At 49.3% G+C, this 16,115-nt stretch overlaps 1 protein-coding gene across 5 annotated transcripts in view; it reads right to left on the minus strand.

Moving 5' to 3' along the window:
- Window positions 1-16,115, minus strand: part of CSNK1G1 (casein kinase 1 gamma 1) — a 94,461-nt gene that overhangs the window by 59,934 nt on the left and 18,412 nt on the right. For 4 of the 5 annotated variants that reach the window (XR_014184895.1, XM_082061402.1, XM_082061399.1 and 1 more), the window contains one exon: window positions 14,742-14,817. The exons of the other annotated variant lie outside the window; for it this stretch is intronic. The gene's annotated coding sequence lies outside the window, so the exon portion shown is untranslated. The remainder of the gene's footprint in view (window positions 1-14,741; window positions 14,818-16,115) is intronic. 5 annotated transcript variants of the gene reach the window in all.

A 16,115-nucleotide genomic window follows, 5' to 3' on the forward strand; every position in this document is an offset into this window, starting at 1 on the left:
CCAAAATTTCCAAGATCTACCTCTTGATATTAGAGTGACCGAGCCCAGCTTGAAAACCCAGCATTTAAAACCATCTCAAAAACTTGCAGTGATATCTAAGATACCATCTCTGCATGGAAAATTGGCTGGGTAAGGGTGCAGAAGGTCAGGCTCCTGCAAAAATGGATATTTGTGAGGATGCTGAAAAACCCGGCGGCAGCAAAGGGTCTGCAACAGACCTGGGGTGGGATGAGAACCCTGCAGATGTTCCAGGCACCACATATACCCGTATTTTTTTTTTTAATCTTAAAATACCACATTGCTTAAAAGGCAACAAAGATGCTGCAGGGAGTGGAGCATCTCCCGTGTGAGGAAAGGCTGAGGGAGCTGGGGCTCTGGAGCTGGACAAGAGGACACTGAGGGGGGACTCATTCCTGGGGATCAGTATGGAAAGGGGGAGTGTCAGGAGGATGGAGCCAGGCTCTTCTGGTGACAACCAGTGACAGGACAAGGGGCAATGGGTGCAAACTGGAACACAGGAGGTTCCACTGAAATCTGAGAGGAAACTTGTTGGGGGTGAGGGTGACAGAGCCTGGCCCAGGCTGCCCAGGGGGTTGTGGAGTCTCCTTCTGTGCAGACATTGCAACCCGCCTGGACACCTTCCTGTGTAACCTCATCTGGGTGTTCCTGCTCCATGGGGGGATTGCACTGGATGAGCTTTCCAGGGCCCTTCCAACCCCTCACATTCTGGGATTCTGCAAAAGCAAAAAGAGAGCCCCAGGTCTACCTACACCACCCCCTTCCTTCCAGGCGATGGGTCTGAAGAAGAAAGGGGCAACACCTACCAGAGAAGAGGTGATTTCTAGACAGCCACATGCATCTTCAAAGCATAGCTCAGATTAGGTGCTTCCGTGGTGGTTGAGGGGTGTAATTTGCAGTTACTGGTATCAATGATGAGCAAAGTCCTGGACGAGACCACCACGGCGGCTTGGGCTCCGCACCAGGCTTGGCCCAGGGGCAGCAATGCGGCTTTTGCAGATTTATAGCGTAATTTAACACAGATGCACCTCAACGGCGCACAACTGTTTGATCTGCGCTCCGCTTGGCAAGGAAGAGAAGCCTGGAGGATGAATTGCAGACAGGCTCAGAGAGCTTGAAGAGACCCGTAAATGAGGTGGTTAAACACACCAAAAAACCCCTTTGCACTATCCAATCCATCAAGTGCTTTTTCTGCGTTCAGAAAGGAATGTAAGTATCAAGTTCAGAGCCAACACAGCGCTCACCGTGCGTGCGGGGCAAGGAAAAGCCTCTTGCTAGAAGAAACATCCTCATGAACTTGAGGAGATGGGGTCAAAGAAAACTGAAGACCCCCTGACAGCCAAGGGTGGGTAGAAGCTGTGTTGGTTAAACCCAGCTTAACTGACGGGCAGCCCCGACCAATTCAAAGCGGGGCTGAGAAGCATTTGGCCGTGTGTCAGAACAAACACAGGCACTCAACAGGTTTGGGTTTCCCTCATTTGTGCTGAGTGCCACCCATTATCAATCAAAATGGTATCATTACAAACCAGCAATGACGCAGGATCCAGATGTAGGTTCTTCGTACCTCAACTTGAGAAGATCTCCAGGTCCCCAGACTTGGCTTGTGACCACCTGGTCACAGAATTATTGCATCGTCTTGGTTGGAAGAGACTCTTGAGATCATCAAGTCCAACCATAACCTGACTCCGGCACTGATGGGATCAGGTTTCCTGTCCCAACAATGCTCAATATGCCTCAGAAAAGCAGATGATAAACAGAACAGCTTCTTTATCGCCTCAGACCAAGGACACCAAACCTCCTATCAGCTCCTAAAAAGAGCTTTTGACACCACTGGTCAGATTTAGGATCTCAGCCTGTGAAATGAGGGTAAGCAGAGACCTGGGATGACACACTTTCCGCTTGTCATTCATCAGCATGTCGGTAACATGATGTCCAAAATACGGCTGCAAAGTCCAAAAGTACGTGTGTGCTGCACCTTGTGAGTGTAGATCCTCACGGTGATGCCCAGGAGACGGAGGAAGATCAGCTGGGCTTCTCGGAGCACCGAGCCCTAAATCCAAGTGTAACAGCACCCGCAGCGTCCGCCGCACAAAGGAATAAAGCCATAGAGAAAGCACCAGTTCCTACCCCAGGAGTGAGGTTATGAAGGTGCAGCAGAAGCAGGTGCCTTCAGAAAAGAAGCCTGATGCAAATATCTAATTCAACACAAGGATTTAGGCCCTGAGCACCTGTACACATCATACATCAGACAAGATCCATCTCAGGTGTGTTTTCAGGGATGAACACCAGCAACCACGCAAAGCGAATTTGGTGAGGAGGGAATATTCGTGACCTACCCTGGGGACATACCCAGCATCGCAGAAACGGGAGGAGTTGTTCTTATCATCATGCAGCCCTGTACGAAGATGAAAAGAGAAACTGCGAAGGGGCCGTGACTCAAACCAACATTCCAGGCGGGTAAAAGTCAGCGGAGCTGAACTTTAATGCCACACGGCCGTGGAAAGCGGGGAGCGGAGATCTGTGCTGAGCTCGCTGACCCTGTCCCTAACTCCTGTCCCCAGGCTGCTCATAGCCAGAAACTCCTCCTAAGAGCTGCTTCATGAAACAGAAACCCAGCGATGTAAGAGACAGTGAGCTGCAATATCAGCATCTCTTAAAAGAAACAAGCAGCGATGGTGATGGCAGGAGGTGAGACAAGCGGTGTAGTAACAGGAAATGCAAGAAAACTTGATGCTTAATGATTTAATATATGTCTTTTTGTTTTAATGCCTGAACTTCACCTGTTGCTTGCTTGAAGATATCCGGCAATCACAGGCCGAAGGATCAGCCCATACTGTCACTGCAGACAATGAGTCACTTGGCAGGAATTCAGCTGACATTACCTACATATTTAGCTCGCAACTCAACTATGTCTCCAAGAGGAAATTATGTACCTGAAACCCAGATACAGAGAGAAATCTCCCCCGGCTTTTCATGTGCTGGTTATTTGGAGGCAAGTTGCTGTCAGATGGGGGTGACAAACCTCGCAGCCACACACAGAGATTCAAGGGAGTACAGAAGCTAAGAACCAAGACTCCAGGATAATAAATCCTGCTCGTTCGGGCTTAATAAATATGTTGCCTCAGCCTAAGCAAACAAATCTCAAAGCCAATCTGCCAGCACCCCAGTTCCATGCTGTCGCCTCATTCTGTTCTTTGTAGGGTGAAGTTTTCAACCGGTATAACTCACTTGTGCTAAAAATGGACAGTTTAATATTAAAGGTGCTGTTACACTCAGAGCCTGGGAACGGCTGCAGTGATTTGTCTTCCCTTCCCATGATGAGATTATAAAAACTCAGTGAGGTCAGGGCTGTGGCTGCACTACAGACCCTGAGGGTCCCGGGGACAGCAGGGTGACCATGAGCCAGCACTGGGCCCTTGTGGCCAGGAAGCCAATGGGACCTGGGGTGGGTTAGAAGGGGGTGGTCAGTAGGTCAGAGAGGTTCTCCTGCCCCTCTGCTCTGCCCTGGGGAGACCACACCTGGAATATTGTGTCCAGTTGTGGCCCCTCAGTTCCAGCAGGACAGGGAACTGCTGGAGAGAGTCCAGCGCAGCCACCAAGATGCTGCAGGGAGTGGAGCATCTCCCGTGTGAGGAAAGGCTGAGGGAGCTGGGGCTCTGGAGCTGGACAAGAGGACACTGAGGGGGGACTCATTCCTGGGGATCAATATGGAAAGGGGGAGTGTCAGGAGGATGGAGCCAGGCTCTGCTGGTGACAACCAGTGACAGGACAAGGGGCAATGGGTGCAAACTGGAACACAGGAGGTTCCACTGAAATCTGAGAAGAACCTTGTTTGGGGTGAGGGTGGCAGAGCCTGGCCCAGGCTGCCCAGGGGGGTTGTGGAGTCTCCTTCTGTGCAGACATTCCAACCCGCCTGGACACCTTCCTGTGTAACCTCATCTGGGTGTTCCTGCTCCATGGGGGGATTGCACTGGATGAGCTTTCCAGGGTCCTTCCAACCCCTGACATTCCGGGATTCTGTGATTCTGTGAAGGCATGAAAAACAAACCCCCACCCTACATCATCCGTACAGCGTATAAAGAACCACCTTCTCCTTTCTCTCTAAGATTCAACATTCCACTTTTTCAGAGTATCTGGATGAAGCGGTTCAACTGTCAGAAGGGCTGGATCCGGATTGCCAACGCGATTGAAAGATGCCAAGAATTACATGCGGAACAAGTGCTGGAGAAGAACAGCCCCCTTGCCTTTTAATGTTTTTAATAATTTGTATTTCTTGTTTCCAAACAAAGGTCGCTCCTTTCTCGAGCAGCTCCACCCGGTGCAAGGTCCAGCCCTGCTTACTGGTTTCATTCTGTGCCCGCAAGAGGCCAGATGGGCTACACCCGCACAATCACCACCAGCTCCATAAAAACCTGCACTTCCTCAGCGCGATTACACGTAATAATCCAAAAATACACCGTCGGACAGTTGTGTTTGTTCACAGACAGTAAATGGTGGTGCCTTGGTACGGCAAGGAAGGAGCCCAGGCCCCCGGCCCGCAGGGGAAGGCCAAGCGCAAGCCATCGATAGTCGAGAGAGCAAGAGACATGGCTTGAGAAAACTCTCATACTTGAGGTTTTGAGGGTTTTTTCTTCCTCAAATCCAAAGGTTGCAAGTTGACGGCGGCTTAAATGTCTTTGTGTGCTCAATGGGTGTTTTAGCTTATTCCAGATTTATTAGCAAGCACCGTCCCACATCCATTATTTTTCTACCCGTGCTTCAACGAGACACAGGTTCTTTATTAAAACCAGTTTTGAGAAGCTTCTTTTGACTATCCCTGTCCTGCTGACAGCATTTGCCTTCACGCACGATCAAATTCGTCCCCTTAAGCACAGAGTAATTGGGCAAATTTCAATTTGCGAAGGATCAGCGTGGTTACGAGATGTCACCTTAACCCTGAACGCGGGTGACAAATCCAGGTGGCCGACGTCACCCCAACCTTCACACCGGGGGCTGGAGAGGGTGTTCATGCCAGCAAGGACACGCGGCAACCCACCAAAATCTACAATGCAAATCCAGCTTCCGGAGTTGCTATTTTCTTTATCAAAGCCAGATGTATTTGGTGACAACGCTGTGCTAAGGCCACGGGGTGGGTTTAACTGGTGCCAAGCTCTGCTGTTATCAACCAACAACCCCCTGTCTGCAGCTCAGCACCGTCCCACCGCTGATTTTTCAGAGCAAGAAACAGTGAGTGAATACCTTAGCTACCTTTTTTCCAGGTTCTCTTGCTGTTTTGGTTACTTCTAGCCATGCTTGACCTCCCCAGCACCAGAAGATCAGCACTGGAGTTCTTCAGCACCCAAAATAAGGATGTGGAGCAGCAGGAACCGACACGCTCAATCTCACGTTGTGTTTGATGGAGTCATGTCAGCTTAAGGCAAAGTCGTGCAAGTGATCAGGAGAAACAAGCTAAAGAGGAGACGTTTCAGTCTCACAGAGGCAATTTTACACAACAACTTTTCCTCCTCCTCTCCTTTCTGCAGCGTTAGGAACTTTGCACAGCTCCTGGCCCGGCTCCTCCACTTGCTGTAAACCTGAGACATGCCCGTGGAAAGCAAATATTGTGCCAAAACAAACAAATCTTCCACCCACTTGCGGGTTGGCAATCTATTAGGAAGGAAAGGCAAGGCACGTACCATTACAGAACCACAGAATCCCAGAATGTCAGGGGTTGGAAGGGCCCTGGAAAGCTCATCCAGTGCAATCCCCCATGGAGCAGGAACACCCAGATGAGGTTACACAGGAAGGTGTCCAGGCGGGTTGCAATGTCTGCACAGAAGGAGACTCCACAGCCTCCCTGGGCAGCCTGGGCCAGGCTCTGACACCCTCACCCCAAACAAGTTGCTTCTCATCTTTCAGTGGAACCTCCTGTGTTCCAGTTTGCACCCATTGCCCCTTGTCCTGTCACTGGTTGTCACCAGAAGAGCCTGGCTCCATCCTCCTGACACTGCCCCTTTCCTTATTGATCCCCAGCAATGAGTCCCCCCTCAGTGTCCTCTTGTCCAGCTCCAGAGCCCCAGCTCCCTCAGCCTTTCCTCACACGGGAGATGCTCCACTCCCTGCAGCATCTTGGTGGCTGCGCTGGACTCTCTCCAGCAGTTCCCTGTCCTGCTGGAACTGAGGGGCCACAGCTGGACACAAGATTCCAGGTGTGGTCTCCCCAGGGCAGAGCAGAGGGGCAGGAGAACCTCTCTGACCTACTGACCACCCCCTTCTAACCCACCCCAGGTACCATTGGCTTCCTGGCCACAAGGGCCCAGTGCTGGCTCATGGTCACCCTGCTGTCCCCAGGACCCCCAGGTCCCTTTCCCCTACGCTGCTCTCTAATAGGTCATTCCCCAGCTTATACTGGAACCTGGAGTTGTTCAAACTATAAATACCAGCTAGTATGAACAAGAGTAAAGCCTTGCAGTTAATAAAAATAAATATCACGCTCCATTCCTCAAGGAATTAGACTGCTGGGTTAGAAGCTTGCAGACCAGGGAGACCAACCAGTTCATGTGTTTCAATCCCATTCCACAAATAATTCAAAGATCTGAAATTTCTCCAGATATTCCGATCAAGCCAAAGGAGACAAATCCACGTGTTCCCTCGCCGAGGAAAATAACAAAGCACAAGCTCGGTTATGGAGTGTAACTCAAGGGACGCACACGGGACAGGAGCCGCTCACCCCCGTCCACAAGAAAAGCTTCACAACTTGGGTCTTGGTAGATATTGGATTATGTGAACACCGAAACCACATTTCCTAAGCGGTTCTCCATGTCATTTATTCCCTGTGTTCCAGGATCACAGAAATGAAGGTTTAAGGACACATGGAAACAGAAGAAGCCGTAGTAGCACAGCTCCGTGCTATGCTATTTCTTATCCTGTAAGGACTTAAGTTAGTGACGGCGTAGAGAGAAGCCTAAAGATTTCGCTAGAACCAAAACCAGTCCGTGTGATAAGATGAAGGGAACTCAGGTGAGTTTGGTGCAAAGATTAGGAGGGACTTTATGGCTTCCTCTGGATTAGCAACGGGAGAAACTAAAGTCAACACCCAGCAAAGAAATAAAGGGCAAGCAAGGAGTGGTTATCCAAGGAAGGCCTTAGTTCCTGGAGCTGGAAGAGAAAGCTGTTTATTCTACGCTTTCACACTCACCTAGACTGAAGTTTATTCTTTCAAATGAAGTAGAGATGCAGCGCAGGTTCTCCTGGAGCTTTGCAGCCCAGGAAAGCCCATCCTGACCAGAACACTCCTCATTGCTCCTCCCCGCAACCCACGGCCTTGGGCTGGCGGACCCCTTCACATCGAGCTTTAGCTTTCATTTCACAAGCACCAATCTTATCAAGCAGAGAGACGACACCTTATTACACCCCATTAACCTGAATGTCACGATTTAAAGCAAGAAGCGTCTTCGTGTCCTCTGAAAGGCACCTAAATCCCTCCCCATCAGCAGATCTTCACTTAAATAAAGAAAGAAGTTGACTCTCTAAGGAGACGCTGCTGAAATCCTCCTGTAACTACAGACCACCCTTGGGCATTATCCTTAAACCATATTTTCCAGATTAATGGCTTGTTCCCCTTTCATGCAAAGAGTATAACCTCAAGAAAGCTGAAAACAAAGCCCAATTCTTCAGCCTACGAGCCAGTTCTTCCACAAGGAAAGACAGCACTTCTTGATAGCGTCTTTACAGGCAAATACTGGGCATCGTACAAAGTCACCTTTTGTGGTTTGAAACCTGAAAACAGCCCCGTCTCCAGTTACAAAATATCCCTTCGAGTCACCACACGCAAAAGGAAATTCATGTCATTGCCAGCTGAGGCTTCTCGGTCAGATCGCACAAAGCGGCAGGGGCCGAGAGGACATTTCAGAGTTTATCGGCAGAAATTCATGCCATGGGAATGCAGGTTGCAATGAGGGCACGAGCAAACACACCACGACACGCAAGGGGCGCGTTTGGCACAACATCCCATTTCCTGGGTTACTGCAGCAGGTGCACGTTAACAACGGGGTTTTCAGAGATTTAAGGAAGAGCCTGTTGCACTGTATGACTATTTTATCAATTCATATATGTATATAAGGAGCTTATGACCTATGTGGTGATCAGATCCATATCTTAACAATTAATAATCTTTAGTTTTCCTGGTGGTGTGTTTTATCAGTGAGACCGAGCAGTGCTTAGAAACAGCTTGTATTTACAACAGCACAACCACAGGTTTGGGTGCGAGTCGAAGCTCCGTACGTACCCTGCTTCTGGCTTTGATCTTATAGCGACTTCGATACGCGGCGACACCTTTAATATTCAATCAGCTCCGCTGTATAACACAGAATGCCAAGAACAGAAAGGCTTTAATTTGCTTCAACTGCAGGAGCAACAGCTTCCACATCCTCCACGGGTTTGCAACGCCGGGATGCGGCACAGCCCCCATCCCACCAGGAGAAAACTGGGGGGGAAATGCTGAATTTCAAAACTGGCCTGTTTTGAAGCAAAATGATTTGGTAGCATTTGGAAAAGGAGTTATCTAGCAAGGAGAAAGAAGCGCAACTTGTTGTGCAAGGATGCTGGCAGTGGGAGCCAGGGAGTATGTGGCCCGTGAGCTCATTTTAGGAAGATCTTACTATAAATATCCCAGTGCACAAGTATTATTGAAAACACAAACAGCACAAGGGAAAGGAGCTCGAGGAGCTACTTTGAGTACCAGTCCCACACCTCCCTGGACAAAAAGGATATTTAAGTTATATTATAATACCTCCCGTTCCAGCTGCGTCCAAATTTTGTGGGAAGGCACCTAGATCTCCTGAAATAGCACCAAATGGAAGGCTAACATACCAAAATCTCTAATCGTAAAGACTGGAGCATCTGCTGTGTGTCCTGAAGCATTTCCAGCTCTAGGTAAAAATTATTTCCAGCAGAACCATCTCTAACCTAACCCAGCAGGTCCTTTGACCTCTGAAACGTTGAAGCCATTTGCAGAGCTGCGCTTCTCTTCCCCATCCACACTTCTCAGGTACGGACTTGTTAAAGATTAATAAATGTATTTTGGAAGATTATCTGTGTGGCTTTTCATGCATTCAGATTCCTAAAAGCCACATCACATCCGCACCAACCGCGCTGCCCAGAGACCGACTGAAGGTCCAGCCAGGTGGCCACGGTTACAGCCACCGCGGCCGTCCAGGACATGCAGCTTTGCGTCCAAACCACACAACAAGAGGTCCTGGCATGAAGGGAAATAGCACAGCTCTGCTTGGATTTATCTAGTCTCTGCAGACCTAGAGGAGAAAACAGACCCAAACATCCATGCAGTGGATCACTCCCTGCCAGCAGCAGAGCCCCCGTGCAGTTTTCTCCCCCGCAGAGCAGTGCTGGTAACTAAGGCCCACGCAGCCACTCGCTCACTCTCCCCCGGTGGGATGGGGGAGAAAATCGGAAGGGTAAAAGAAAACTTGTGAGTTGAGATAAATAGAATTTAATAAGTAAAGGAAAAGCCACGCACGCAAGCAAAACAAAGAATCAGTCACTGCTTCCCATGGCAGGAAGGTGTGTCCCCAAAAGTTGGGCTCCATCGTGCATAATGGTTAATTGGGAAAACAAATGCCATCACTCCAAATGTCCACCCTTCCTCATAGAAAGTCCTGAGCTGGAAGGGACCCCCAAGGATCATGGAGTCCAACTCCTGTCCCTGCACAGGACACCCCACAGGTCACCCCCTGTGTCTGAGGACGTTGTCCAGTCTCTTCTTGAACACTGTCAGGTTGGGCCGTGACACCTCCCTGGGAGCCTGTTCAGTGTCCAGCCCCTCTGGGTGAAGAACCTTTTCCTCATGTCCCACTGACCCTCCCTGGCACATCTTCTGCCGTTCCCTGGGCTCTGTCACTGTCACAGAGCAGAGCTCAGCCTGCCCCTCCTGCTCCTGCTGAACCTGCAGCCCATGAGCTCTGCCCTCAGTCTGCTCTGCTCCAGCTGAACAAACCCAGGGACTTCAGCCGCTGCTCATACGGCTTCCCCTCCAAATCCTTTACTAACCTCAAAGGCTCTTCTGGACACTCTCCAGTAGCTTTATCTCCTTTTCTCCTGTGTCCCCAGCCCTGCACACAGTGAATGCTGCAGGTGAGGACAATCCCCTCCTGCCCGGCTGGCCGTGCTGTGCTGGACGCACCAGGACACGGGTCCCTCTTGGCTCATGTTCAACTTGCCATCAACCAGAACCCCCAGATCCCTCTCCATAGAGCTGCTCTCCAGCACCTCGTCCCCCAGTCTGTCTGTACAGCCGGGGTTGCCATGTCCCAGGTGCAAAATCTGGCACTTGCCCTTGTTGAACTTCATGCAGTTGGTGATCGCCCAGTTTGTCCAGATCCCTCTGTCCTGCAGGGTATTGACAGCTCCCCCCAATTTTGTGTCATCAGCAGACTTGCTAAGTAATCCCTCAGCTACTGCGAGCAAAATTAACTCTGTCCCAGGCAAAACCAGCATAACCAGTGTGACCCGAGGCTCTTGAATGGGGACGTTTCAGAAACAAAAGCTGCCTGGACCTCCTTGTGGTCACCATCAGGACTACTCGCCCCATATGTCCCAGCAAAACACTGGGGCACTCTTCACCTCGCTGAGAAATCCAGACAAGAGATGGTTTCCCATGGAAACATGAAATAAAGTGAGTCTAGTGAAGCCTGAGGGTTGATCGCAGAAGACGTACAGGTAGGTGAGAGGCCTGGCTGGCAACCAGAACCCACGGCAGGATCGGCACAGCGACCTATCCACCAGACACTCAGCCCATACGTGCTAATTGCCCAAGGAATGCTTGATGCCAGCCCCTACCCTCACAAAAATACGTTTAGGAAACATTAAAAACCCTGGAAAAGGCCTCACAGCAAAAAACCCAGACCCGTCGCCGCACCAATGGAGCAGCGAAGGCTTGCGCTGGGTTTTCAGCGAGGAAATGGAAACCACGCTGACATACAATTGTTCCGCCCCCGCGTTCGCCTTCACACATTTCTCACAGGTCAATTTTAAAGAATTAAGGCTTGTTCAGCTCAACATCTGGTGGCTGTTGCTAGAGGAACCAGACTATCTGCAACGCTGGAGCAGAAATAATGAGTTACATAAAAGCCAGACTGCGTAAGGGAGAACAAGGGTTTTGCCAGACCACGAATCTCAAACGCTACATCAAACCCCATGTTTCATTCTTGGGTTAGAATCCGATGAAGTGAACCTGTACACACCATGAAAGTCATGAATATTTGGGTTTTCTTGAAGTTTAGAAGATGACCCTCCTGTATTGTAATTAACCTTGTAGCTAGCAGCTGGCCTCAAGATTCCCTATAACCAGCAGAGACTGACGAATTACAGCTTAAAAACAGACCAGCTCAGCTCGACGCATTTTCAGACTTAGATCAAGCCCATACAAGTTGAAGAGTTATAGAAGATAGTTTTGGTCATTACCTATTTGAGTTAGGCCCCCCCACCCACACCTACTATAGAATATTTTTCCTTAATACTATCGAGCACCAAGACTTAAGATGTCCCATCCCCAGACGCTTTGGGACACCGAGGCCCAGGATGTCCTATCTCTGGACCCAAGATGTCACATCTCCAGCCCTCTTGAGCCACCAAGACCTAATATTCCCCAACCTAGGCCAACATGTCAATTCCCTGGATACTTTGGGCCACCAAGATCCAGGATGTCCCATCTCTGGACCCCTTTTGGCTACCAAGACCAGGATGTCCTATATCCAGCCATCTTGGGCCACCAAAACCAAGATGTCCCATCTCTGGACCCTTTTTGGCTACCAAGACCAGGATGTCCTATATCCAGCCATCTTGGGCCACCAAAACCAAGATGTCCCATCTCTGGACCTCTTTTGGCTACCAAGACCAGGATGTCCTATATCCAGCCATCTTGGGCCACCAAAACCAAGATGTCCCATCCCTGGACCACTTGGGCCACCGAGAGCCAGGATGTTTCATCTCTGGACCTTGTGAGGCCACCAAGACCCAGGATACCTCATCCCTGGACCCAGATTGTCCCATCTCCAGCCCACTTGGGCCATCAAGAGCCAAAATTTCTCATCCCTTTATCCCTTGGGCTACTCAGGGCATGATGTCCCATCCCTGGACCCCTTAGGCTCCTTTTCCTCAGGGTTTAGCAGAGTTTGGAAACCAACACCCAACAATTGAAGCGTGATTTTGAGCAGGAGCTCAGACGGCATCATCGTTGGAGTCCCTAAAACCAACTAGAAGCCTTGTAAGACGCCGGATTTTTGATCCGGGCTTTACCGATCGTGAAGCCCCACGAGAGGTGACATTCCCGACAACACCTCAAGCCGCGTAGCTCTGATCTACTGGAATTGCACTTCACATGATGTACCTTTCTCCAAATAGATATTGCTGTTCTTCTTTCAGCACTCAAATCATCCAGAAGCCTGAAGGATGACTAATACAAATAGAAAGCTTCGCGTACAGAAGGATATTTTAGCTACGAACGCTCTCAAGAAGAACAGAGGAGGCACCTATGGTTTTTGCTGCTGTCTCAGACAGACTCCAAGACTTCGGTTCCAGCTCGATTCCTCCAGCGTCACCCGGTTTAAAACAAAATCCAACTTTTAACCAGCAGCCGCTGTTGCTCTTGGTCATTTATGCCATCCAGGAAAAAATAAATCGGCTCCTAAATCCAGATTCTAAATCCAGATTCCTCCAGCTGGACGTGGTCACCAAGGACACCGGAGGACAAGGCCAACTCCTCGCTCGCACAGACAATGAGCGATTCCGGAGCACCGAGGTGGCACCGGGAGCGCTGGGAAGTCAGGTCTGGGAACTTCTGCCTGGAAATACACAGATGAAGACACAAAGGCTCCTTGAACGAGTAACGAGGGGAGTCAAGGTGCGATTTTATAGACAAGGATGGACAAGAAGTCATGAAATGGGAGAACCAGAGCTGCTTTAAGTATGAAATTTAAATATATTGAAAGCGAAAAGCAGACAGGAATGGGATACAAGTGTAGGCAGCTTGGGAGCAAGACAGCAGCACTTTTTAGTGTCTCAGAGTTGATAAAGAATTTCAGGAATGCGTTATCAGCTTCTAGCACATTAAAAAAAGAGACAAAACGGGTCTCTTGGTTGTATCATTTACTAACAGCATTCATGCTGTGCTGAGAATCCTCGGGTGGAAATGGCTGAAAAGGAACAAATCAAACATTGTGAGCCGGGGAAAAGCTTCACCCCAGCGAAAAAGCACATTACGATCCCAAAGCCTGTGGAAATAGGTGGGTCTGATGAAAATGAAGTTGCCAAGATCGCAGACATCTTCCAGGCGCAATGAGGGAAAACAAGCCGGCGACTTCAGTCACAAAAGAAACTCTGCACAACATCACATCAGCAAAAATTTAGACTTCAGGGGCTTATCTTTGAGACAAAACAATGTAAAATAAAGCCCTGCGAGATGAATACAGTCTCTGTTGGGCTCGCATGAAGAAATGAAAAGCTCTGTACTGAATCGCTCAAAATAAAGACTTTTCAAACAATTAACGGCACTCCTGCTACTGGCACCAACACGATAAATCAGTTTGAGGGCATAAAACCGCAAAATAATTCAAGATAGTGCATCAAGTCAAATTGCAAACAGATTTCTTCTTGGGCTGGGAGCTACTGAACGCGTGAAACTGTCGTCCACCAATCCACACCCCTCATCCGAAATTACCAAAAGCTCGTTAAGCCTTCTACATCCGGAACGCAAAATGGAAATGACGATTCAGAATTTGTTTAGTCACGTTGTTCTGTCCCTCCGCAGAAACGCTGTTCCCAAGGGCTGATCCACAACGGCGGCCCCAAACAAAACGCCCCAACTACTTAATCAGCACCGGCTTAGGGCTGAACAGCAAAGCAGTTTGTCGCTATTTCGATGCCTTTTCAGAAGTCCGGGAAGGCAAATCCAGTGTCGGTTTCACACTCGTTCCATACATCCAGAAAAGATAAATCTCCTGCCAAGCAGAGACTTGTGCTGCTCTCAAGGTCAGCTCTTGAATCCAATCCAAACACTTGCTGCTTTATTTATGTGCATTGCTGTTGCTCGTTTCATGAAATCAAGGTATCTATCCGTGCTGGAGGCAAACACTCCCACCTCCAAATGCTATTCCTTTTGATTTCTCTGTTCTGGAGACAAAAATTGCCCCAACACCTTCAGTTTTGAATTTTCTCTTCGTTTCGTATGTTGGCTGTAATAGAATAGGCAACCTGGGCCATATTTCACCTGTCACACTGGAATAAATACTTATATACACAGCACATCAACTCTCCTGCCGGTAATAAAGTTAAAGCACTTTTAGAGAAGCTGCTGAAGGACTCTGGACTCTCCCTGACTCGAATCCTCCCCAGTTTCCTTGTTGGGGACACTCAGCACCGATACAGGACGCTGCAGCCACCGACTTCGCTCAACACATACGCTGCTAAAATAAAGCCAGGGGGAGCAAATCGGGGATGCAAAGTGCCCAGAGAAGCTACTTGGGGTGAAAAAACACCAACAAAATCGAGAGGAAAAAATGTGTTAAAATAGAAATAAGGAACAAGCATCAAGCAACTTGCGTTCGGCTCAACCTTCCACAGGTTGGACGCATCAGATTTTAAAGCGTTTTCACTTATATATGGTTGGTTTGTCTTTTTTAGGAAGGAATAGTTGAGTTCTATGCCGGAACACCAAGCCATACACTACTCACCACAGGTTTTTTTCCCCCGGTCCGTGTGTTTTCTTGGCGATGACAGCAGAGCCAGCCGCTCATACCTGTGGCCAACCTGGGAAAATAAAGGGTGGTTTAGAGAAGTCTTAATGCAGCAGTTCATACGAGAAACTTTCCATCTTGCCAATGTCTGCAGCTTTCGGTTTGATGCGCCAGCTTCCATATACTGTGGGTGAAACGGAGCCAAACACCACTTAAAGTCTTGTGTTTCTCCTTACCCCAATAGCTTTCTACACGATAAAGTGAATTTGAGCTCAGAAGATGACAGCGTTTTCTTAAAATACAGCTCTTGGGTGATTTGGGGTTGGTAAACTGTGTTTCCCCACCTTGGGAAACAGGTTGCCAAACCTGAACTCGTGTGCCGCCGCATCCCGTGCCGGCTCCATCCCCTGCAATGCCTCAGGCGCTTTGCTCAGAAGGAAGCACAAGGGTGGTTTGTTTTTCATTTGTGCCTTTTTCCCCCTTTAAATGACCTCAAACAGGATTTTTCCCCCTTAGATGACCCCAAACAGGGTTTCCAAGAGGGAGCGCGCTGTAAAATGGATGTGAAGGTTGACCCAAAATGAAACTATTTCTGGAAAACCGGGCAACTAACGACACGCTGTCCCGTTCTGCATTCCCAACTTGGGCGTTTAACTTCCTTTGGGAGCAAACCCATGGATCGTTCCGACAAAAATTAACACTTTAAAAAGCAACCTGAAGGTCTGAGGAGCTGTGACCATCACCTAGAAGACACGTTCTTGCGACACGCTGAAGTATTTATACCACGTTGACTCCCTTACACGTGCTGCTTTGCAATGGGCTCGACGCAACCAGGCTCCCCAAGCACCTAATGGGGCTTCAAAATGCACTTTTATCCTTATTTTCCTAACTATTACAGCAAGGATTGAGTTTAAGGATCCACACTAACCTCTCAGACGGCCTGTTCTGTCAACACAACGGGGAAAAATGCTCACTCCTTACCGCGACGACAGCAAAAGGAAACCCTGCACCCGAGTATTTTTGCTTCTTCCAACGCCAAGTCAAGGCGGAGCGACGCGGCCGTCGCTGCGCCAGCAAGAGATGCCGCTTGACCACAGCACCCAGGAGCGGGGCCAGCCCTGCCCTGCGCCGTCATCGGCTTGTTGTCCGTCCGGTCCGAGCCCCGCGAGCGCTCTTCCAACGCCATTCGCGATTTCTGTCCTCAAGAACCTACAAGGGTTGCTCAACGGCGTCGTGCGAGACTTCAAAAGCCACCACGAGCTCGCGGCAGCTCTCGTTAATTAATCCTCATCTACAATTAGCCAGCACCAAGCCCTGAACGAAGCCAATGACCCGAGCGAGGAACAGGCTCTGCGGATGAGCACCGAATGA

Source organism: Streptopelia decaocto (assembly GCF_964273445.1).
Source record: "Streptopelia decaocto genome assembly, chromosome: 9".
In the NCBI taxonomy this organism is placed as follows: Eukaryota; Metazoa; Chordata; class Aves; order Columbiformes; family Columbidae; genus Streptopelia; species Streptopelia decaocto.